Source organism: Capra hircus, chromosome 15, assembly GCF_001704415.2.
Source record: "Capra hircus breed San Clemente chromosome 15, ASM170441v1, whole genome shotgun sequence".
NCBI lineage: Eukaryota > Metazoa > Chordata > Mammalia > Artiodactyla > Bovidae > Capra > Capra hircus.
The window spans coordinates 9,223,533-9,249,252 of NC_030822.1; the positions used below are offsets into that span (position 1 = coordinate 9,223,533).

General features: G+C 38.5%; 1 long non-coding RNA gene across 2 annotated transcripts; it reads right to left on the minus strand.

Annotated features, from left to right (window-relative positions):
- Positions 805 to 21,330, minus strand: LOC102186613. Of its 2 annotated transcripts, XR_001296594.2 has the most exons (4): positions 21,215 to 21,330; positions 18,581 to 18,690; positions 1,386 to 1,438; positions 805 to 1,156 (listed from the first exon to the last, which is right to left on the minus strand). It is a non-coding gene; the product is annotated as an uncharacterized LOC102186613 (long non-coding RNA). The 2 variants fall into 2 exon arrangements; XR_310581.3 differs by having other exon boundaries at positions 18,581 to 21,330.

The following is a 25,720-nucleotide window of genomic DNA, read 5'->3' on the forward strand; positions in this document are numbered from 1 at the left end:
AAGATCTCCTGGGGAAGGAAATGGCGACCCACTCCAGTATTCCTGCCTGGAGAATCCCAGGGACGGAGGAGCCTGGTAGGCTACAGTCCATGGGGTCGCAAAGAGTCAGACATGACTGAGCGACTTCACTTCACTTCACTTCCAGACATTATCATACAGTGAAGTCAGAGAAAGACAAATATCCTATCACTCATATGTGGACATGTGTTAGTCACTCAGTCGTGTCCGACTCTTTGGGACCCCATGGACTCTAGTCGACCAGGCTCTTCTGTCCATGGGAGTCTCCAGGCAAGAATACTGGAGTGGGCTGCCATTTCCTTCTCCCTTCATATGTGGAATCTAATTTTAAAAATAAAGTTACAAATGAACTTATTTACAAAGTAGAAACAGAATTATAGATATGGAGAACAAATTTGTGGTTACCAAAGGAGAAACGTGGGTGGCGGTGGAGGGAATAAATCAGGAATTTGGGATGAGCACACATTACTATGTATAAGATAGATAACCAACAAGGACCTACTACACCCCACAGGAAACTCTACTCAATATTCTGTAATAACTGATAGGAGAAAAGAATCTAAAAAAGAATTAATATCTCTATTAATGTATGTGCAACTGAATCACTTTGCTCTACACCTGAAATACAACATTGTAAATCAGTTATACTCCAACTAAATTAACGCATTTAAAATATGCTTAATGAAGAACAGTCTCTAGAAATGTTTGGTTGTTACACAGATAACATAATCAGACACAACCACATTGGATTTCAGTCTCATTTATTTAAAATATTTAGAGCTCAGAATAATTTTTAACATGGAAAAAATATGAATCAACCAAATTGTATCTCTTAATATACCAATATTCACATTTAATTTTAAATTCATTTTCAATATTTATGTAAACAGAGTTTCAGGTCAGATTTTCATGTGAAATCAGGACTAGTTCAACATAATGAGATAAAGTTCTATAATTAGAGAATTACATAGAAGCTAGGAATTTTTAAGAATACAACAGAGCTGAAGCCTTCATTTGTCTGTACAATAAAACTTACATACTTGTAACAGTTCTGTCTTCTACCTCATCTTCATTTAAATGTAGTTCCAAATATTGCACTTAATTTCTCCTTTAAGTTCAGTTGAGAAGGTGTTCAGTTCTAGGTTAAAAAAGAAACAGTGCCATGATTTAAAAGCCTTTGACATTAGAAACTTGGGAGGTTTCCAAAAAAGTAAAACTTTACTGTAACAAACAATATTACCATAAGACATGAGCATTAACATGTACATGCTTCAGTACTGTATTAGCACGTTCAAAGTGACTTCACATTATCCATTCAAACATCACAGTAGCACTCACACGTCTCAGCATGAGTTTCCACTACTTACTCAGCTCTCAAGAAGTTCAGGCCTTTGAGGGGGTTAACATTTCATGAGACCTTCTATAAACAAACAAACAAAAAAAAAACTAAACCAGTCATTTTGAAACAAATGATTGAACAATATAGTTTTGATATCTTTTTTTTAGTTTCAAAAGCTCACAGAAGTATATAAGAAAGTATCCCACCTCATTTCCTATTCCCACTAATTGCAGCTGGCAATTGGGAGTACATCTTCTATTTATTTTTCTCTGTAAGTATTAAGCTAGATGACATATACAACATACATACTTTGCTTAAGTTAAAAAAAAAATTGTGAGGAGGTAGCCAAGATTGTGGAGTAGGAAGACCCTGAACTCACCTCTTACCAAGGACCCACGAGAATTGCAACTACTTACAGAGCAACTATCTATTTGAATGACCTGAATACTAGTAGAAAAGTTTGGTTTGTTTTTTTTTTAAACAAGTGAAGACATCAAGAAGGACCCACAATGAGACAGGTGGGGGGAATGGAGATGCAATACAGTCAGGACCCACACCTGGGTGGGCAACTCACCAGAAATGCCACAATCATAGAAGGCCTCTCCCAAAAGCACGAGGACCCTCGCCCCACTTTGGGCTCCCTAGCCCAAAGGCTGCGCACCTCCTGCTCCAGGAAAATGAGCCTCCAGAACATCTGGCTTTGAAAAACAGCAGGGCTTATGTTTGGGAGGAGGTCGAGAGCTGTAGGAAACAGACTCTGCTCTTCAGAGGGCGCACAGGGACATCCCTGGTGGTGCAGTGGCCCCCAACGCAGGGGTCAGGTTCAATCCCTGGTCAGAGACCTAGACCCCACATGCCTCAGCTGGAGTTCACACGTCACAGCGAAAGATCCCACAGGCTGCACTGAAGATCAAAGTTCCCATGTGCCTCAACTAAGACCCAGTTCAGCCAAATAAACAAATAATTTTTTTTTAAGTGTGTACTAACTGTGGAAGGATCTCCACTGAGGACACTTTTCTCCAACCTGTGTATCTATATACATGCACGTCTAAAATAATGTTCATTGAATATTAACACTTGTTACTTCAGAGTGGTAAGATCTGGAGTCATTTTCTGCTTTTTTATGTTCGTATTTTGTGTGTGTGTAATGAGCGTGTACAATTTAAAAAAAAAACAGCAAGGTGATTAATTACTCCTTAAAAAAAAAAACAGAATGTGCACAAAAATCTCACAAACCCCAGCACAGAACAGTAGTTTGAAAAGAGCCTGGGTCAGACCCACTGGGCCTCCGGGAAAGGCAGGAGGCAACTGGAACACCCCCTGGGAAAAGAGACATTGCTGACAGTCATTTTGGGGAGCTCGTTCTTCCACAATAACACTGGTGTGGCAAGTGCCATTTTGTAATCCTCCAGCCAGATCATTAGCACCAGGCACCTGGCCCCACCCTCAGCAGCAGAGGCTGCCCAGTAACCCTGAGCCAGACAGGCAGCCTCAAGAATTGACTACCCCAGGCTCCAGAAAGCCCATATTCATTGCAGGAAGCACGACCTTGCAGCCAATCAGGTTGGGGGGCAGCCCTACCTACCAGAGAGCCCACAGGAGTCAACCCCACCACAACAGGAGGGTGTGCCCAGCTCACATGGGGGCACCCCTAGGGTGTCCCTGGTGGCTCAGATGGTAAAGAATCCACCTGTAATACAGGAGACTCGAGTTCAATCCTTGGGAAGTTCCCCTGGAGAAGGAAATAGCAACCCACTCCAGTATTCCTGCCTGGAGTATTCCATGGGCAGAGGAGCTTGTTGGGCTACAGTCCATGGAGTCACAAAGAGCAAGACATGACTGAGTGACTTACACTTTCACTAAGGCATCCAGTTCTAATGACCAGAGGAACACACTGCTGAGCCCCAGGGAGCTATAGGTGAAAGAATTATACTGGAATACTTTCTCATACCCTATAAACTCAAAATGGATTAAAGACTTAAATGGTAAGGTCTTAGAGTGAGAAAGGAGGGAAGGGGGCAGTGCACAACCCTTAGCCATTAAGGATACAACAGAAACTGGTTAAAACCTACTGGACCTGACACAGCAAGAAATTCAACTTCCAGGAGATCTTGAACCTCCTGATACACTCAATGAAATACATGTTGTTGCTTGTTGTTGTTGTTGTTGTTTAGTCACTGAGTTGTGTCCAACTCTTTTGTGACCCCCATGTACTATAGCCCTCCAGGTTCCTCTGTCCATGGGATTTACCAGGCCAGAATACTGGAGTGAGTTGTCATTTCTTACTCCAAGAGATCTTCTCAACCCAGGGATCAAACTGTGTCTCCTGCATTGGCAGGCAGATTCTTTACCACTGAGCCACTGGGGAAGTCCCTGTAATTTGTGTGCGCACTAACAACATAAGCTAAATGACACACCCACAGGTACCATGCCAGTCCAAAGGCAGACCATAAAAGGTCAAAAAGCGGGCAGTGGAAATCCCCTCTGGGTCTCCAAAATACTTAGAATATCCCTCCCACTTGTTAGTGTATAAAACTACCCAGCCCATAAAAACTAACCACCCTTGTGGCCCAGTGATAAAGAATTTCCCTGCCAGTGCAGAAGACAAGGGTTCAATCCCTGATCCAGGAAGATCCCACATGGCGTGGAGCAACTCAGCCTCCGCGCCACAACTACTGAGCCAACGCTTTAGAGCCCAGGAGTCACAAACTCTGGAACTTCTGAAACCTACAAACCCTAGAGCCCGTGCTCCCCAACAAGAGGAGCCACCACAAGGAGAAGCTCACACACTGCAACTAGAGAGTATCTCCTGCTTGCTGCCACTAGAGAAAGCCTGTGCAGCAATGAAGACTCAGTGCAGCCATAAATACACATGTAAAATGATAAAGAAACAAAACTAAGCTAACCACCCTTTATATCAGGGCCTTCTCAGATGGCCCACACCCTGCCTATAGAATGTGTCCCTCTCTAGATAAATCTGCTTTCACTTTACTGTGGCCAGTTCTTGCATTCTTTCTTGTGCAAAGCCAAGGAGCTTCACCGGGCTGCTAGAGATGGGCACATGATTATCCTCTTGCACCCCATTTTCCTGCAACACGCCCACCATTAGTAGATGTGGAAACCCAGCAGGCCTCTCAGGTTCCTCAGCTGTTATCTCTATCTTCTCTGAAAGGTGGGGCATTATTTGCCATCCCACTTTACACGTGAGCGAACCAAATACTGGAGCTATCCAAGGTCACAAAACTTCAGGCTTGTTCTTTTCCTCATACTATTCAAAGAGAAGATTCTGGTTTTGAACTATTTTGATACATATATAATGATAATGAGTTGTTCTCTGACCTGGGTAATGCAAGATGATTGTGAAACAGAGCAGACCTGAGCCCAGCCCATGGCCTGCAGCCAAACTGAGTCAATCCATGGATGTGGCAAAGTGGAAGCTGCTCAGTCGTGTCTGATTCTTTGCAGCCCCATGGACTGTAGCCCACCAGGCTCCTCTGTCCATGGTATTTCCCAGGCAAGAATACAGGAGTGGGTTGCCATTTCCTTCTCCAGGGGACCTTCCAGACCTAGGTATTGAACCCAGGTCTTCTCCATTGCAGGTTGATTCTTCACTGCTGAGCCACCAGCAGGTTCATGGATGTGGGAGTGAGGAATAAATGCAGTTTATCGTATAACAAGGAGGTTTTACGGTTGAATGCAGCCAACAGGTGCCTAACCTCACCTTCTACCATTTCCTTTTCTGCCCTACTCCCCTTGCATGCCAGCATGCTCCTCTCTCTTCCTTCCTCAACACTTCAGCCTGCAGCCTTTAGGCATGCTCTTTCCTCAGTTGCCTCCATACCTGGGTGCTTGGAAAGCAGGAGAAGGGCTATTTATTTCTCCATTCCCTATCTTATGTAGATTTTAAGGAGGCTTATTAAAATTCTCTTACTGCAAAACTAAAAAAAAAAAAAAGAAGGGAGCTAGAGATAGGAAAACATGTTTAGATCCCCTATATCGATAATGTGAACAGTTAACTAGCAATATCTATTCCACAGAGACATAACCAGCATTTCAATTTTTCAACACTCCCTGTAAACTGAGTAATAGGGGGTGGTATTCCTAAGACCCAATCATTCTTGAGTAAGAGATGACAATGATGTTGCTAGATTTACCAGATGACCCCCAAAAGCACAACAAATAGTAACCAACTAATTGTACACTATCTTTAACAGCTGGCTTCCCCTCCAGCAGACAGTTTAAAAAATTGATTTGGGCCAGGTGGGACAAAGAAGTGTAGCTTCTTTCCAATTCTTGGTTTAATAAAGGAAAATCCTGAGTTATAACTTAAGAGAAAAGTAGAACCAGCAGGTGAGCTATATAGCTAAAAATATGTGACTGATTTTACTTTCCAACTGGAAGTTATTGCTCCCTGCCATTAACTTTTACATTTTTCCTTCTACAATAATGATCCACTCATTCATTTAATGACTACTAATTTAGAGGCTACCCACTCCAGTACTCTTGCCTGGGAAATCCCATGGACGGAGGAGCCTGGTAGGCTGCAGTCCATGGGGTCGCTAAGAGTCGGATACGACTGAGAAACTTCACTTCCACTTTTCCCTTTCATGCATTGGAGAAGGCAATGGCAACCCACTCCAGTGCTCTTGCCTGGAGAATCCCAGGGACGGCAGAGCCTGGTGGGCTGCCGTCTATGGGTTCGCAGAGTCAGACACGACTGAAGCAACTTAGCAGCAGCATATGTTTACTAGAACTATGTTGTGGTTGTTCAGTTGCGTTCATGTCCAATTCTTTGAGATCCCATGGACTGCAGTACACCAGGCTTTCTTGTCCCCCACTATCTCCCTGAATTTGCCCAAGTTCATGTCCATTGAGTCAGTGAGGCTATCTCACCATCTCATCCTCTGCCACCCTCCTCTCCTTTTGCCTTCAATCTTTCCCAGCATCAGGGTCTTTTCCAATGAATAGACAGATCTTTATGGTGCTTAAAGTATGGTTGGTATCAGATGGATCTTTGTGCTTTTGAGGACTTTAGAGAAGGCCCTTATCGCGTGAGTGTGGTGAAGAGGAGAGGCCACAACCAGGTGTGCTTCCTTAGGACACAGGCACACACGCAGACATAGTATCAGTTTCCACTGTCGATATTAAAATTGCCGCAAATTGGTGACTTTAAGCAACACACACTTATTTTCTGACAGTTTTATAGGTTACAATCACAACCCAGGACTTCCTGGACTAAAATCAAACTGTTCATTTTGGAGGCTCTAGGGAAGAGTTTGATTCCTTGCCTTTTTCAGCTTCCAGAGGCTACAGGAATTCTTTGACTCATGGAATCCTTCCTCTTCCTACATCTTCAAAGCCAGCATCCCTGCATCTCTCTTGACTGTTCTTCCACAGTCGTATCTCTCTGACCAAAGCTGAGTTCAGTTCAGTTCAGCCACTCAGTCGTGTCCGACTCTTTGCGACCCCATGAATTGCAGCACGCCAGGCCTCCCTGTCCATCACCAACTCCCAGAGTTTACTCAAACTCATGTGCATTGAGTTGGTGATGCCATCCAACCATCTCATCCTCTGTCATCCCCTTCTCATCCTACCTTCAATCTTTCCCAGCATCAGGGTCTTTTCCAATGAGTCAGTTCTTCACATCAGGTGGCCAAAGTATTGAAGTCTCAGCCTTGCATCAGTCTTTCCAATGAATATTCAGGACTGATTACCTTTAGGATGGACTGGTTGGATATCCTTGCAGTCCAAAAGAGTCTTCTCCAACACCACAGTTCAAAAGCATCAATTCTTTTGTGCTCAGCTTTCTTTATAGTCCAACTCTCACATCCATACATGACCACTGGAAAAACCATAGCTTTGACTAGACAGACCTTTGTTGGCAAAGTAATGTCTCTGCTTTTCAACATGCTGTCTAGATTGGTCATGGCTTTTCTTCCAAGGAGTAAGCGTCTTTTAATTTCATGGCTGCAGTCACCATCTGCAGTGATTTTGGAGCCCCCCAAAATAAAGTCTGACACTGTTTCCACTGTTTCCCCATCTATTTGCCATGAAGTGATGAGACCAGATACCATGATCTTAGGTTTCTGAATGTTGAGCTTTAAGTCAACTTTTCCAACTCTCCTCTTTCACTTTCATCAAGAGGGTCTTTAGTCCTTCTTCGCTTTCTGCCATAAGGGTGGTGTCATCTGCATATCTGAGGTTATTGATATTTCCCCAGCAATCTTGGTTCCAGCTTGTGCTTCTTCCAGCCCAGTGTTTCTCATGATGTACTCTGCATAGAAGGGAAATAAGCAAAGCGACAATATATAGCCTTGACATACTCCTTTCCCTATTTGGAACCAGTCTGTTGTTCCATGTCCAGTTCTAACTGTTGCTTCTTGACCTGCATACAGATTTCTCAAGAGGCAGGTCAGATGGTCTGGTATTCCCATCTCTTTCAGAATTTTCCACAGTTTCTTGTCATCCACACAGTCAAAGGCTTTGGCATAGCCAATAAAACAGATGTTTTTCTGGAACTCTCTTGCTTTTTCGTTGATCCAACAGATGTTGGCAATTTGATCTCTGGCTCCTCTGCCTTTTCTAAATCCAGCTTGAACATCCGGAAGTTCATGGTTCACATATTGCTGAAGCCTGACTTGGAGAATTTTGAGCATTACTTTGCTAGCGTGTGAGATGAGTGCAATTGTGTAGTAGTTTGAGTGAGCATTCTCTGGCATTGCCTTTCTTTGGGACTGGAATGAAAACTGACCTTTTCCAGTCCTGTGGCCACTGCTGAGTTTTCCAAATTTGCTGGCATATTGAGTGCAGCACTTTCACAGCATCATCTTTCAGGATTTGAAACAGCTCAACTGGAATTCCATCACCTCCACTAGCTTTGTTCACAGTGATGCTTCCTAAGGCCCACTTGACCTTGTATTCCAGGATGTCTGGCTCTAGGTGAGTGATCACACCATAGTGATTATCTTGGTCGTGAAGATCTTTTTTGTACAGTTCTTCTGTGTATTCTTGCCACCTCTTCTTAATATGTTCTGCTTCTGTTAGGTCCATACCATTTCTGTCCTTTGAGCCCATCTTTGCATGAAATGTTCCCTTGGTCTAATTTTCTTGAAGAGATCTCTACTCTTTCCCATTTTAATATTTTCCTCTATTTCTTTGCACTGATCACTGAGGAAGGCTTTGCTATCTCTCCTTGCTATTCTTTGGAACTCTGCTTTCAAATGAGTATATCTTTCCTTTTCTCCTTTGCCTTTTGCTTCCCTTCTTTTCATAGCTGTTTGTAAGGCCTCCTCAGACAACCATTTTGCCTTTTTGCATTTCTTTTTCTTGGGGATGGTCTTAATCACTGCCTCCTGTACAATGTCACAAACCTCCATCCATAGTTCTTAAGCCAATCTGTCTATCAGATCTAATCTCTTGAATCTATTTGTCATTTTCACTGTATAGTTGTTAAGAGATTTGATTTAGGTCATACCTGAATGGTCTAGTGGTTTTCCATACTTTCTTCAACTTAAGTCTGAATTTGGCTATAAAGAGTTTGTCATCTGAGCCACAGTCAGCTCCCGGTCTTGTTTTTGCTGACTGTATAGAGCTTCTCCATCTTTGGCTGCAAAGAAAATAATCAGTCTGATTTCAGTATTGAGCATCTGGTGGTGTCCATGTTTAGAGTCTTCTCTTGTGTTGTTGGAAGAGAGTGTTTGCTATGACCAGTGCCTTCTCTTGGCAAAATTCTGTTAGAGTTTGCCCTGCTTCATTCTGTACTCCAAGGCGAAATTTGCCTGTTACTCCAGTTATTTCTTGACTTCCTACTTTTGCATTCCAGTCCCCAATAATGGACATCTTTTTTGGGTGTTAGTTCTAGAAGGTCTTGTAGGTGTTCATAGAACCACCCAACTTCAGCTTCTTCAGCATTACTCGTCAGGGCATAGACTTGGATTACTGTGATATTGAATGGTTTGCCTTCGAAACGAACAAAGATCATTCTGTCGTTTTTGAGATTGCATCCAAGTACTGCATTTCAAACTCTTTTGTTGACTATGATGGCTATTCCATTTCTTCTAAGAGATTCTTTCCCACAGTAGTAGATATAATGGCCATCTGAGTTCAATTCACCCATTCCAGTCCATTTTAGTTCACTGATTCCTAAAATATCAATGTTCACTCTTGCCACCTCCTGTTTGATCACCTCCAATTTGCCTTGATTCATGGACCTAACATTCTAGGTTCCTATGCAGTGTTGCTCTTTATAGCATCAGACTTTATTTCTATTGCCAGTCACATCCACAGCTGGGTGTTGTTTTTGCTTTGGCTCCATCTCTTCATTCTTTCTGGAGTTATTTCTCCACTTACCTCCAATAGCATATTGGGCACCTACCAACCTGGGGAGTTCATCTTTCAGTGTCCTATCTTTTTGCCTTCTCATACTGTTCATGGGGTTCTCAAGGCAAGAATACTGAAGTGGTCCCTTCTCCAGTGGACCACTTTGAAAGGTTCTGTAATTGTAAGGAACTGTGTGATTAGATTAGGCCTTCTAATCTTCCTCCTCTCAAAATCCTTAATCCTTAAACTTACCATCACACAATCTGTGTTTCTGATCATTTTCTTTGCTGTGCTGAAGCATTTTTGTTTGATGTAGTCCTGTTTGTTTATTTTTGCTTTGGTTTTCTTTGCCTGAGGTGACATATCCCCCCCAAATATTATTAAGAGCAATGTGAAAGAGTACATGTCTCCGTTTTCTTCTAGAAAGCTTATGGTTCTGTTGTAGGAAAACTGGGCACAAGAGGATGTTCACGTCCCAGGTCTCAGAGGAGTTCCTGGGGTTGGCCACCAAGAGAGAGGATCTATGGCTTCGTGCAGAAAAGATTTCAAGAATGGGCCACAGTAAAACGAAAGCAAGTTTATTTAGTTCATTTCCAAATGTGTTTTCCAACACCAATGAGCAATTAAATTAACTCAGTCTTGACACTACTGGAGATAGCATCAGATCCCACAGGTTTAGTCCCACAAGACTGTCCCCACTTCAGGCACCACATGCAAATCCAGGTTGTAAGCGTACTTCTGACTGCCTGGTTATAAAACTGGAAGTTCCTGCTGAAACACAAGGATGATGGTAAGTTCAGGCTGAGCACAATGTTGGAGCACCACTCTGTTATCTCACCACCAGAAAATCAGAGGAAAGTCACACGCACCTTGCAGCCACCAACCCCAATTTTGCCTGTAAGACTTCTCTCCAGAAAACATTAGGGAGTTCAGGTTTTTTGAGCAAAAGCATTCATCTTCCTTGTACGCCCCTTGAAATAAGCCTTTCTCTACTCCAAACTCTGAAACTAGGCACACAAACTTGCACTCGGTGACAAAACTTTTTAAAACTATAATACCACTGATTCACACACCATATACCTATTTTTATCTCTGAAAGTTTCAAACATACATATATGAAAGATTTATCAAGTTGAGAACACCTTGATGAACAGGAAAAGCAAAACAAAAGGTAGGATTACATGGGAAAAGAGCCTGTCATCTTCAAAAATGGGTATCTAGCTAACTTTACAAAGAACTACTAGAAGTGAGTAGCTAAAAACAGACGTAGTCAGCAGCTACATTCATCACAAATAAAGAAATCATCAGAAATGTGTGTAAATCAAGTTAATTTAGGCAACATTCCACTTTCTGAATACCAGAAGGGAGGAAAAAAAAGTAATAATCCTAATGGTGAAATAGCTTCTTTTGGAGCACAAAGCAAGTTGTCTTGAGAATTCCCTGGTTCTCCAGTGTGTAAGACCCCATGTTCCCAATGCAGGGGGCCTGGGTTTAACCCTTGGTCAGGGAATTAGACCCCACATGATATAACTAAGAGTTGGCATGCCACAGCTAAAAGATTCCATGGGCTGCAACTAAGACCTGGCCAGCCAAATAAATAAATAAATGTTTTGTTTTTTAAAAAAGCAAGTGATCTTTATAGCTGGACACAAAGTAAAACAATGCTCTTGGTTACAGCATTATCTGAATTAAATGAAATTCAGAGGGAAAGAAAAATGTGGATACAATTGACAATAGCTCTTTGACATCAACTGTCTAAAAATAAAACTTTGGAAATGTAGCTTTTGTTGGGGAGAAACCTTTTTGCAAAACATGAGTACTGCCTAGGGCCCTGTTTTCTATTCAAATCCATACACTGTCGCTTAGCCTTGTTTTTTTCCAGCATCACCTGGTAATGACATTCGGCACCTTATAATATCTGCATATATGTATGTGTGTTTAATGAAGATATGAATGAATACTCACTCTTTTTCTAAGTTTTGTAACAAAGGTCTCTTTTTGGTTTGAATCTGTAGAGACCAAAGGGCTCAATTTTAATATTTTCACAAGTTCCTGAAATACTGCTCCATCATCACTTCATGAATGAAGTATTTTAATCATTTAAATGGAAATGTGAAAAAGATGATTTCCAAAACTAAGAATATATATTATTCATAAAAAACAACAAAAATAATTTTTGGACAAAATTGTAATTTTTGAGTGTGGTTTCCAAATATAGAGAAAATATGGTTTAAAATGTTGAACACTAACATTTTTCTACTTTACTTTCAAAAAGTTAACTGATACTGAAAATATTATATAAATTATTTTAATAGTTATTTATTCTGTTTTGATAACTTCCTTGATGTTTTAGGGTTGGTCAAAGTTGGAGATCTCAGAGTTAATTCATTCTTTTCATCATGAAATGAAAACTTTGGGACACCAAGATAGAGACTAAACAAAGAAGTCTGTAGGTCCTTTATTCCCTATTTAATATCAATTCAAACACTATCAGATGATCTGTTTTACCTTCTCAAAGTGGAAGTATTCAATAGTTTAAGTGATCCTGAACTCCTGATCTGGGGCTGCTCAACTAACAGATGGTAAATTTGACACACAGCTAAAATGGGATGAGATATTCTGACCCTTTCCATATCCCAGGGAATGTACTAAGGATCCATGCTTAGTTATAACTGTGCCCTTGTTGAAATCTCATTTCAACTCTCACCTGATTTGACATACAAGTGTCCTCTTAATCTAATTTAGGGAGATTTTTAATAAGTCAAACCTAAGAGGTTCAGTTGGGGAATTAGTGAACATTAGTCAATACCTTTTACAGTGAGTATAATCCCTGTTTAATAGTAAAAGGAAATGGTGAACTTGGTTTACCTTGGAGCTAAAGATTGTTGCTCTAAATTTTTAATCTCTTCTATTTCTAATGAGATGAGAACACACACATGGAGGTAGCCAGATTTTCAGATCTCACTGACACAATATCACAAAAAATCCCAATTGCCCCTCATTTATCAATGATAGTGAACAACAAATTGTTAACCTAGTTTCAAAATAAACATAAAAGCAAAAAACTAGAGTCCATACTACATTGTAACCTGCTTTTGTACTTAACATAGTAAATATCTATGTCATATTTTCTATATAATTTTTAATGGCTTGACAGATTCCAAGTATAGATATATCATAGATTCTAAACATCTGGGGCTTCCCTTGTAGCTCAGTCAGTAAAGAATCTGCCTGCAGTACAGGAGACCTGGGTTCGATACCTGGGTTGGGAAGAAGCCCTGCAGAAGGGAAGGACAACCCACTCCAGTAGCCTTGCGTGGAAGATCATGACACAGGAGATTGGGGGGCTGCAGTCCACGTGGTCGCAGAGTCAGGCGTGACTGAGCAACTAACACTTCCTTACTTACTCAAACAATTTTTTATTCTTGGGTATTTAGGTTGTTTCAGGTATTTAGCAATTAATATAAATAAAGCTGAAACAAGCACTAGCATGTTTTTATACACATCTCCAAATGTTAAATTCTTAGAAATGCAATTATTGAGATAAGTTGCAAATATTTTTTTCCAATCTTTAGCTTAACTTTTTGGGTTTTTTTTTTTTTTTTTGGTTTTAGTGTATTTTGATGAGGAAGTTTTTAATTTTGATGAAATACAATTTATCACTTTTTCTTATTATTTTTTAATTATTAAAAATTTAGCCATGGGTGTACATGTGTTCTCCATCCTGAACCCCTCTCCCACCTCCCTCCCCATCCCATCTCTCAGGGTCTTTACATTACTCAAGATCACAGAGATTTATCTCGTTTTATTCTAGTTTTCTCTCTTACATTTAGATTTTCAAGTTAATCTTTGTGTATATCAGGAGGCTAGGAATAAGACTCATCATTTTGCATATGGATCCCCAACTGTTCCAGCATCATTTGCTGAAAAGACTATTTTTGCCTATTGATTTACTCTGGCACTTTTTTGAAAGGCACTAGAGGTTACATCACGTGCATACCTCCATTTTGCTTTGTCTCTTTGATTTCTCATTTTGTTAAAATTACATGTAGGGTCCTGCAGTTTTAAAGTCTTGAGAATTCTCTGGTAGCCCAGTGCTTAGGACTTGGCGCTTGAAATCCCTGGTCGGGGAACTAAGATTCTGTAAGTCATGCAGCACAGCTAAAATTTTTTTAAAAATAAAGTCTTAAAATCAGATAGTGTAATTCCAATTGTTCTTATTTTCAATACTCTAGAGCCTTTACATTTGCATATAAATTTTAGCCTGTTGAACTACAGATAGATCAATACACCAATTTGAGAAGAGGTGAAATCTTAACAATATTGTCTTCTGATTCTTGAACATGATATCTTTCTCATTATTTAGGTATCCTTTAGTGTCTCTCAGCAATTTCAGAATACAGGTCTCAAACATACTTTGCTAAATATATCCTTCAGTATTTGTTTACTGGTGCTACTGACATGGTTTTTGTTTCTTAACTTCAATTTACAATTACTGTTGCTATGATGAGCATTTTTAAGGTTCTTGGTAAACACTGTCCTTTACGAAGGTCATACCAGTTTGTATCTCTAACAAAATATGAGAATCCTGGTCTGACCACGCTTTTCTAAGTACTTATCTCATTTAAACTTTTTTTCTCCCAGATACGATTTTCTCTTCTTGGTAAGATTTATCGTTGGATCTTAGCCACAGAAAGTTTGATCATATGCCTTGGTTTATGGCACAGCAACATCACTGTTCTTTTAATTTAGTATCTTTTTACCTCATTTCCTGCTCCTGTTCTACTTTTTGCTCTATGGGCAACCTTCTTCTTGTCCTTAGGAAACCATCCTATATTTGACATGTTTTTGAGTATTTTCTTTAAAACATCTTTGTGTGTATGTATTTTAAACGTATACAAATGGTATTATATTATAGATTTCATGATTACTTTCACTAAACACTGCATTTTTTTAAATATGTGCATATGTGGTCAGTATATGTAGTCCTTTGCTTCTGTGTAATGCACAGTACTATACATGTGTTTCCACTGTATTTTACCTATTCCCCCACCTCCCCAAAGGGATTAAGAATCCTAGGTTCCAACTTTCCTGGCAGTGCAGTGGCTAAGACTGTGCTGCCAATGCAGCAGGGCCGGGTTCAATCCCTGGTCAGGGAGCTAGATCCCACATGCCACACCAAGAGTTCACGTGCCACAACTATAGATCCCGTATGTTGCAACTAAGACTGCACAGCCAATAAATAAATTTTTAAAAAAAAGAATCCCAGATTCACTCTAAACTACTACCAAAAAATAAAAACAAAAAATGAGATCAATACCCTTGTTTTTGTTTCTTTGGAGACCTGTTTAAGACTTCTTGAGGACACATACCCGGAAACAATTTATTAATAATATCTACATTCATTTAACTAAATTCCACCAGACTGCTCTCCAGAATGGTTCTGCCACTTTATACTCTCAGCACCAGTGTATGTATCCCCTCATCCCCATTAACACCTGACATTACCCATCCTTCTGCCTGTTAGTCTACTAAGTAGAGAGAGACTTTACTGTTGCTTTCATATGAACCCCTCTGATTACTAATGAGTTTGGGCATACCTTTCTGTTTTGTGAGCATGATTATAACGTTGGTGCATTTTTCTATTGGTAACTTGTTTTTTTTGATGATCTAAGTATTTCTTATCATACTGTAGGTACTAGTTCCTTGTTGGATTTAGACATGAACATATATTCTCCAATAGTGCCATCAATTATAAATTAACAAATCTTTTTTCTCAGGACTTTTTCCCAGCGATCTGTTGTTGAATAATGAAGCACTCAAAACCTCACAAGCTGAAAATGAATCATTTTATTTTGGTCAATATTTTGGGGGTCAAAAACTGGGAGAGGCACCACTGGGTGGTTCCTCTGATTTACACAGCAATAGCCAAGGCAGCTGGGGCTAGAGAACCCACTTCCAAAATGGCTTCTTCACTTACACTTCACTTCTGGTTCCTTGGTGCTCCTTGACCTCTCTACTTGCTGTCTCATCTTCCAGGGCCTCCTTTCATGATCTTGGGCTTCTTATATCATAGAGATTTCAGGGAATTGCATTTTTTATTTAGTGGCTGGCTTCCAAGAGGCAGGAAGCAGAAGCTGTCAGGCAAATTAACAGCAACATCTGGAAATGTACATCATCACCTCTACCATGGGTTTCCCTGGTGGCTCAGACAGTAAAGAATCCACCTGCAATGAGGGAGACCTGGGTTTGATCCCCAGGTTGGGAAGTTCCATTGGAGGAGGGCATGGCAACCCACTCCAGTATTCTTGCCTGGAGAATCCCCATGGACAGAGGAGCCTGGTGGGCTATAGTCCAAGGGGTCGCACAGAGTCGGACACAACTGAGTGACTAAGCACAGCACCTCTACCATAGTCTCTTGGTCTAAGAACTCAAAAGCCTTGCCCAAATTTAAGGAAGTGGAGAGATGCCACCTTCTGATCACACTCTAATATTATGTTGCAGAACACGCGAGCTGGAAGATACTGTTGTGGCCAACTTTGGAAAAGAGTGTCTGCCACATTATTAACTGACTTTTTCCTTCTGTGAATTATCAAACCATGGCTTAGTCCATCTTTTCCAATTGAATTATAAAACTTTTTATATTACATATCTCAAAAGGCTTCATTTTATAAAAATTCTGTTTTTTACAAGTTTTTCTCCTCAGGTAGAAGAATATAAGACAATTTCATTTACATCACTATTAAGTTTCCTTCTAAAAATCTTTTATTAGGATGAGAAAATTACTTAACACTATGTATCTCAAAAAACTAATGATATATATTACAGGATCTTATCAAAGAATAAACCATTTCATAGACATCTTTAAATTAACCCCATAATATTAAAAATTCAAATTACGCGATACAATTATAACGAGTGGCACAAAAAGTTTAAAATTACTGATGTCTACATTTTGACTTTCTAATACAATGGGCCTTTTATTTTGCATCATAAACTGCACATACTCTACACCTTTGGTTAACACTAAAATAAAAAGGAAAAAGTTGGCCACTCTTTTAAAACAACTTCAATGACAATAGGGTCCTCACTCCCTCAAAAAGACTTCTTTAAAAGCAATTTAAAACCCAGAAGCATAAATTTATTAGAGAGTTAAAAAAAAAATAAGCTACAAAAGCAGTTTACAAATAATTTTTTTTTTTTGGTTAGTAAACACACACAGAACTGTTTTTTTCTGTCATGTGAATTTAAGGACTTCTAATATTTTCTTAATAAAACTTTTCAAAAATATGTATTTCATGAGTGTGGGGCAAGAAGTAATACTGTCTTCAAGTGAAACTTGTCTGAAAATGACAAGTCATTCTTCTCTTCATTAACTAAAGACTGCTAGTAACAGAAAACCAAACTAAGCTGTATACCCTGGATTTCTTTAGATGGCAAATTCTGGTACTTTGTGCTAAGGTTTAAGGTAATTATTAACTCATTCTTCCCTACCACATAGAAATATAATATTCCCTAGCACACAGAAATATAATATGCATAGCATTTTAACTATAAAACTGCAACATGACAAGAATCCTGTATTAAGAAATTGTCCTTATCACAAATATTTCAGGTTAAAAAAATGGTTTTAAAAGTTGAATCACATTAACTTGGAAAAACAAATTCCAAACTAAATAAAAATGTCATTTAAGTTCTAGAACCACAAAGGCACACTAAGAAAGTCAAACAAAAACAAGGAAGGGAGAGGACACAGCAAAATGATCTCTTAAGGGTCTTCTGAACCTTTAAGATACAGCTAGAATCCTTTAAGTGGCAGGATATATGCTAATGATCTTGCTTTCTTTCAGATGGAAATGAATTCATGTCTTTTACTTTAGACATAGTATTTTGAAATAACTGTTGGTTTGCTGTGTCTTGCCCATAAAAAGCGTATGACTAATACTCTAACTTCAAAAAATGAGGCCCAGCGAGCAAAAATAATGTATGTTATCCAACAAATGTATATAGAAAAAAATCAGAAAATAAAATTGACAAGCATGGAAAAAATTTAAATACTTTTCCTCTTTCTCCCAGAAAGGCGGAGGTGAGGGGTGGCAATACACTCTGTGCATTGGAGTACTGTGCTGTGCTCAGACACTCAGTCGTGTCTGACTCTGTGACCCCATGGACTATAGCCCACCAGGCTCCTCTGTCCATGGGACAGTTCAGGCAAGAATACTGGAGTGGGTTGCCATTTCTTCCTCCAGGGGATCTTCTCCACCCAGGGGTCAAACTTGTGTCTCCTGCATCTCCTACACTAGCAGGCAGATTCTTCACCACTGAGCCACCCGGGAAGCCCATGGTTAAGAGTACTGCAATCTAAAAACAAATGTATGAAACTGAAGAAGATAAAATGCACATACAAGTGCACAAAGTGCAATCAATAATTCCTCCTCCTCAGACAATGTAAACAAAAAACAAGGGCCAGATTCTGAACGCGTGATTTGTTATCTTGTATATGCAGTTTTACCACTCCACTCACCAACGTTCACAGATACAGAAACACATTAATAAGAGATGCTTGCTTTCAGCAAAGTGAACAATTAAATACAGGGAAATGGAATTAGAAAAGACTTAAGTAAAAGCCTCAAATAGATATTCCTACTCCTCCCCTCTAAAGTGCTTCCAAACTTTGGCTACCATCTAATGAAAACAATTTTTTGTTATCTCCCAAATTCTATTGCCGCATAGGTCAGAGATATTGCAGGTTCAGCTCCAGGACACCATGATAAAACAAATATCTCAATAAAGCAAGTGATGCAAATTTGGGGGTTTCTCAGGGCATATAAAAGTAATGTTTACACTATGGTGCAGTCTGTTAAGTGTGCAATAGCACTATGCCTTAAAAAACGATGTACTCACCTATGACTAAAAAATGTTTAACTGGGACTTCCTGGTGGGCCAGTGGTTAAGACTCCATGCTTCCACTGTACGGGGGCGCAGGTTCAATCCCTGGCCTGGGAATCAAGATGCTGCATGCCACAAGGCATGGCCAAAAAAGAAAATAAAAATTCTTTTTCAACTGCTAAAAGACGCTACCCCTCATGTGAAACTTCAGCAAGTCACAGCAGTAACATCAAAGATCACTGATCACAACAAATAAAATAATAATGAAAAAGTGTGAAACAGTGTGAGAATTACAAATATGAGACACAAAGACACAAAGCAAGCAAATGGTATTGGAAAAATGGTACTGATGCCACAAACCTTCAATCTGCAAAAACAAATGACCTGCAAAAGCTGCAAAGTGCAACAAAGTAAAGCACAATAAAACAAAGTATACCTGAACCTGAAACAAAGTTTGTGTCTCTTTTTTGAATGAACACCAGAAACAAAGGCTTTCACTAATAACGCCTAAGTCAGGAAAGTTACCCTTTGGCTTAAGTCTCATTGAAAGAAGTCTCATCAAACCCCTGCAAACTTAAACTTCAAAAGGACAGCTTGTGACACATCTACACAATACAAACCCTTAGGGATTATCTTCCCCACTGGGCAGTGGATCTTGATATATTTTTCTCAAAACTACTGCTGACTTTATGTATTACAAAACACATTTTACACCAGCAGCAAAACTACGGTAGTAGAGATGGAAATCAGGGTACAAAATAAAGAATTCAGAGGCTAAATGTTAGAATTCTTGGGTATAAACTCTCCCCATTTAGTGAAGAAATGTGTCTAAATGTCCCAAGAACGAGGGTTCTTTGCAAATGCACTAAGTTTATCTCTAAATTTACACACACCCATCCACTCTCAGAGCACCTTCTTATGAACTGTTTGTTTGTTCTACTTAACTCAAGTCAGAGTAACTTGGCAGTTTAAAACTTAGGTATCATTTTTCAAAGAAAATTGTGCTTGGTTTTGACTACTTCTGAGTGATTCTACAAATCTATAACTTCCAGCTATCCAGCTTTCCTGAGATACAAAACGCACTCACTCATTTTTCTGTTAAATCACCAAAACATAACCAATATGGACAATATAGATCATTTAAAAATAAGCGTCTCAATCTTTTTTGCAAATGGAAAGTTAGCTAATATTCTGAGACACACTGGGGTGAGGTCAGAGGAAAGGAAAGGGCTTTATGGATTACAAAACACACATTACATCAGCAGCAGAACTGAAGTTACGTGATTAGCAAGCCAACAATATCAGTCTACCAATTTAAACCTGATATCATGCTTCAAAAGAAACACACATACAAACCCATCGAGCTTCGCTCCTCCTTTTTCTACCATTAGTATCTCTCAACTAGTCAAGCACTAAGCAAACTCAGACAAGAGCAAAATTATAATCCACTTCATCACAAAATATCAAAGGGCTTTTCAATTATATATGAAGTGGTGTAATGGAATGACACAGAAACAGGTTTCAGATGCTTTCAATTATACCAAGAAAAAAATGGAACATATTTTTTACTTTCTCTATAAATAATTTCTGTAATGTGGCCTGCCCCTGCAATCTAAAAACTGATACCTGACTTCCAAAGCATCTACTGTACGTTATCTGAAATCACCTACTTCACCAAACTTGAAAGACCTTCCTAGACACCAGAAATAGTGAGGTCCAAGTTTGCACAGTAGGTAAGGCAGCTGATGACCTGCTTAGCAATCTGGTGTTATCCTGAGATGTTAACAGGTGCAGTTAAACGGCAATGCACAGTGTCTCCTTTTGCCTGATACTGAGAAAACACCCAATAACAAAGGTCAAACTGTCCCAACCTGCAGAGGAATCTTATGAGCCAAGAGTAATATTAACACAAGGAAAAGTAAATCTGATTCCCATAAAACTTTCCAAACAACTTCAGAGCACCAGAGAAGCCACAGGGGCTTGCTTCCTAAAACTACAGGAACTTGTGATATTGGCATTTGCTTTATATCCATTTTTGCACACAGTTCCTTACTACAAACAACTGCAAAACACTCCTCTGAAGTTTTCAAAGATTTAACAACACATTCAAGCTAACAGAAAAGCATTCCACAAGCAGGAACGGCCGGCCACGGCCTCGCAGCATTAGCAAACAAGGGCAAAGTTCACCAAAAGCAAGAGAAAGTGAATCGCACACTCACCAACGACAGACTCACAACTCATGCAACTTCTTACACCTAAAACAAAAGAGACAACACCCAAGCTACTGCTGTCCACCCTTTCCAAAATCCCAGCTCGTGCATAAATCCCACCAGACCCACGAAAACGAGCCCAACCTAACCCCAAACAGGGTCGTAAGCATCAAGAGTACAACGACAGGGTGGAACGCTGTAAGAGAGGGGGAGGGGCGCAGGGCACAAAGCACAACAAAATAAAGCAGACTCTAAAACTCTCAGGCGCTAGCCACAGCGAAATTTCAAAGGCAGAAGGCCAAACGGCCAGGGTCCTACAGGTTGTGGCCCCCCTCACAGAGCCGGTAGCCGCCAGAGGCCCCCCTGGCCAATCTAACGACAGTAGGCCACCAAATTAACCCGTCAGGCCGCTCTCCCACCTCCCAAACACACAACTAACAGGCCCTTGGCAACCTGGGGGCTGCTGGGGGCCCTCTAACGATACAGAGAGCCCCCCAAGCCGTCCGGAACAGCAGAAACTCCAAACTCCTGCCTTGGCGGCGGCCATCACAGCGAAAAAGCGAACTTTTACGACAACTCCCACAATGCCTGCGGCCTACAACTCCCAGAGTGCACCGGGCGGCCCCATGGTTAACCCTGTCGTGGCACCGGGACTGACGAACCCTGCTCTCCTGCCCATCCCAACTGCCAGTTGTTGCACCTACTTTTACCTTCACAATCTGAAACTAACTTTGGAAGTTTTGTCAAGCCGCTACAGTTATACTATCTCAGCGCCTTCTTTTATCACACAAACAACGCCAACTGGCCAGAAAAATCATCCCTGACAGAGAACTTTTTGTTATCTCCAGAGCTCTCCTCACAGTGCCAAATGTTTTGTCAATCAAGGGGACACTTAACTTCAATTAATCTTCCCCTTCGCTATAACTTTCTGGCATTTTTCTAAATTATTATAGCCTAGAGGTTTTGGTACTCAACTTTATTAGTTTAAAACCTGCTTCCTAAGTTCTGGGAAGCAACAAGAAAAGACTAGCCTATAACTGACCATAATGTTCTACATCTCTCTATTTTATAAAGACGAATTTCTTCAAATATTTGACTAAGAAAATTCATGCGAGTCTAAATAAGTCCTAATAAGACAAATTAGTTATGGGCAATATATCTTTTAAATTTCAAGGTAATTTTTTTAAGGGAAAACCTTGTATGCCAACATACTTTGCTTTCCTTTTTCTATATGGATAATCAGATACAGCATAAACTGTTGCTTTATTTGTTTCTGACTTTAAAATATCAGCAAACAACAGGGAAAGGAACATTTTAATATAATTTGAAAAATAAACGAAGATTACATTCTTTCAGAAAACTGTACAGCAAGTCTTTTACTCACGAAAAAACTCCTTTAAAGTCTTTCCATTTTAATTAGAAATGAGGTTTAAAATACATTTCTTTTAAGTATATTGCCCATAATTTCAGAAAAAAATGACAATCACATCTAGAGATCACTGTATTATCAATATTAATTAAATGCCTAAGCTGTAGTTAACACAAAGGAACTTACTCAGACCTGTAACCGACTGACAGACAAAATAATTGCTTGGTATTTGATGTGTGCTGTAAAACAACAACTAGAATTCCCCTAAAGTATCTGCCATTTTTCTCATACTCAAATATAAAATAAAATGTACACAATATCTGATTTTTTCATTGAAACATTTTGCCATTTAAAAGGGCATTCAAAATCTATCTTGAATTTCGAATCACAAAACTCAGAAATCCTAATACATAAACAAAAACCCAAAGCCTTGTTGTTAAGATAGGTCCTCAGCAAAACTATTCTACAATATTCTAGTTTAAACGTGTCTCTTCATGTTACATTTAGCTTATTACTAAAGGTTTTGGTCTAGTAAACTGCAATGAGAAAATACTTCTCCATTTATTTTTTTCACTCATGTTACACTATGTCGTTTCATTAACAACTGAGATAAATGCTACATACCAAGACATAAAAAATTATACATACATAGATATTTTGAAGTTTAGTTCATTATACTATTTTAGCTTCTGTACTTTTCTAATTTTCACTTAACATTTTAGTTAGAATTTAGCTGGAAGAAGTTGCATTTTTTTCTCCTATTTTTAATAGCTGCCAGACCATAAGAATTTAACGCATATTTTATATATTATTCTCCTGATGTTAAAATATATGATTCATAAGAAAGACTCAAAATCAAGTCAGATATGAAACTTATCTCCTCTTATATGTATTACATGCTTACAACTCTCTTCTCAGTGCTATGAGGTCATATTTTCCATTAGGAGATTAGTCATTTTTTCTTCTTTTATCCTTTAAAATACGAGATTTGAAAATTGGTACATTTGAAAGATACATTTAAAGATTACAATAGAAGTAATTTTGTTTTTTTTTCAGGTTACCATAATTCTTCTTTTAAAAATATCTTAGCAGTTTAGTATATCCTAATTAAGTAATTTAAGTAACCTATATACTTAATATTAACATGAGTTTCTTCCTAAGGAAGAAACGAACATATTCTAGAAATAAATTCTTCAAATTCATACCAAAAATTTAGTATTTTTCTCCCAAAGTTTTTAGGTTCTGTTTTTTCACATGAATTTTTTTTACGTGTATTTCTTAAAATCCTAAATCTCTATACTGTGATTTTTAAAATATTCACATGTGACTATATTAACCTATTTAAAATTAAGAGAAATCTTGTTTATTCTTGAGAATATATGTTAATAGACGTCAAACATTGCAATCTATTTCTTTTTCCAAATGTGGTATTGGTGGCAAAGCTAGAATGTACAGATTGCAGATCTTACAACAAATTCTATATATAATTTCAGTAACTACTTCTTTTATTCTTTTAACCCGTAAAATGCTTCCAAGCATCTCTAAATGTTTAGACATTTTAATTGAATTTTTAGTTTATCTACCTTAAAACATCTGATGTTCATATATGTAATTTATACTGTTCATACAAGTAAACTGCACTAATAGAATTTCTCCCCCAAATAGAATGAGCTGCTAATATTCTATTATGCCCAAAAAGTTAGTCTGTCTTTTCTTCTCAGACACTATCAGTATTACACAAGCAAAAACTGAAAAGAGGTCACACACAAAGGACAAGTTCTTGCCTGATTTTAAGTAATTGTTTATATTTATGTTATGACCCTACAAAGCAATATTTTGAGTCTTTCCCAGAATTTAAGCTTCTCTCTCAAAGTTTAATTACCTTTAATTCATTGGCCTGCTTTTAAAACAGTGACCAGTCTTTCAAATTTATCAAAATAGTCTACTTTTTATTTCCATATACGTTTACATTTATGTTTAGGGATATTCTACTTGTCTGAAAAATCTCTAGTTTCTGATTGTTCTAAATATAATTTTAATTTTATCTCTAAATACTTAGGAAAGCTGGAATGATGGGAATTCTATTATCATGTCAGTCTGTGAGAAAGTGCAAAAAAAGGTTCTCCTTTTTTTCCGGGAAATTGATCTTTTTAAATCAAAGTTTTCCAACTACTTTATTTAATTTAAAAAAGCTTGCTTTCTCTCCTCTTCATAATGTTTGGCATCAGTTAGGATAAGCAAAGCTTAAGTATATGTTACTTCTTTTCTCTAATTGAAATGCTATCTCTTCAACAGATGGATAAACAATGGAAAACGTTTCCTTACCTAAAGATGATACGTTCCACGCTTAAAAAGAGTCTTCATGGTTCATCAGGAGATAAAACTTTTTAGATTTTCCTATGGAAATGAAAAAGATACAGGTTAATGAATATGATCACTTTCTACTCTGTAAAAAAATCATAATAGGATGATGGCCATTTGAACCTTTTTAGTCATAATTTTAGACAGCAAGGCCTAAATATAATTTAATTAAATAGATGCTGTCAATTAAAAAGTCATCCTGTTTTACTGTTTAAATTTTATCACAGAACTGTCACAAGGTAGTAGCTTCTTATTCTTACTTATTCTGTTATTCTGCCACTGATATATCTTGTCCTTATGTATATGGCTCAGTGGTTTTAATACCCTTTCAATATATTGAAGCCATTAACTATCTTTATGTATTTTAAGATTTTTCTAATACATAATAATGCCTCCTTTATATATATTTTCTATAGTCTAAATGTCAAATCAATATGTGAAAGAAAAAATCCAAACTAAACTTTCTAACTTTCAAAAGGCTTTTTCTAACTACAAATCAATTTCCACAAAAAGAGATGTGTGAAACACTACAAACTCTAAGGTGAAAATACTAATACTTTAACACAGAGTAAGATCTAGGCTGAATTTTTAAAAACAATTATCCTGCTCCTCCCTCTTCCTCTCTGTGCTGATAATTTTTTCTCCACTTTAATTCAGGATTACATTCATTAACTCACATCATGCCTTTTCTCCAAAGAAAAATTACCTTCTTCTTGGAAAATTTTCAGATTCCTTACATTTCCCCTTAATTTCACGGAAGGATCTACTATTAATACTTCAAATTAAGTATTAATTATGCTGTTTCTCCCCTGAAATTCTTTTCCTAGACCTGTAAGATTCTACCATACTCTAACTTAGCTTTTTTTTTTTTAAACACCAACACAATTTGTCTAATATTTATTTCCCCAACATTTGAGGGCATATTCTAATTTTCTCTTTTGCATTTTGATGCATGTTTCACAGTCTGGCTGATGGTACCACTTCATACACTAAATATAAAAAATACAAATAGGTGCACTTCCTACTAGAGACTTGTGGGCTTTCATTAGCCAGACAAAAATTTCTTCTTCACCAGGATGTCCCACGTGGGATTCACATATGGATGAATCAAGTTGGAGAGCTCAGGTGAGTTAGATGCACAAGAAAGAATGCCAACTACAGATATCACTATTCACATCACTGAAAGAATCTTGCTCAAACTGCCTTGATACTGTA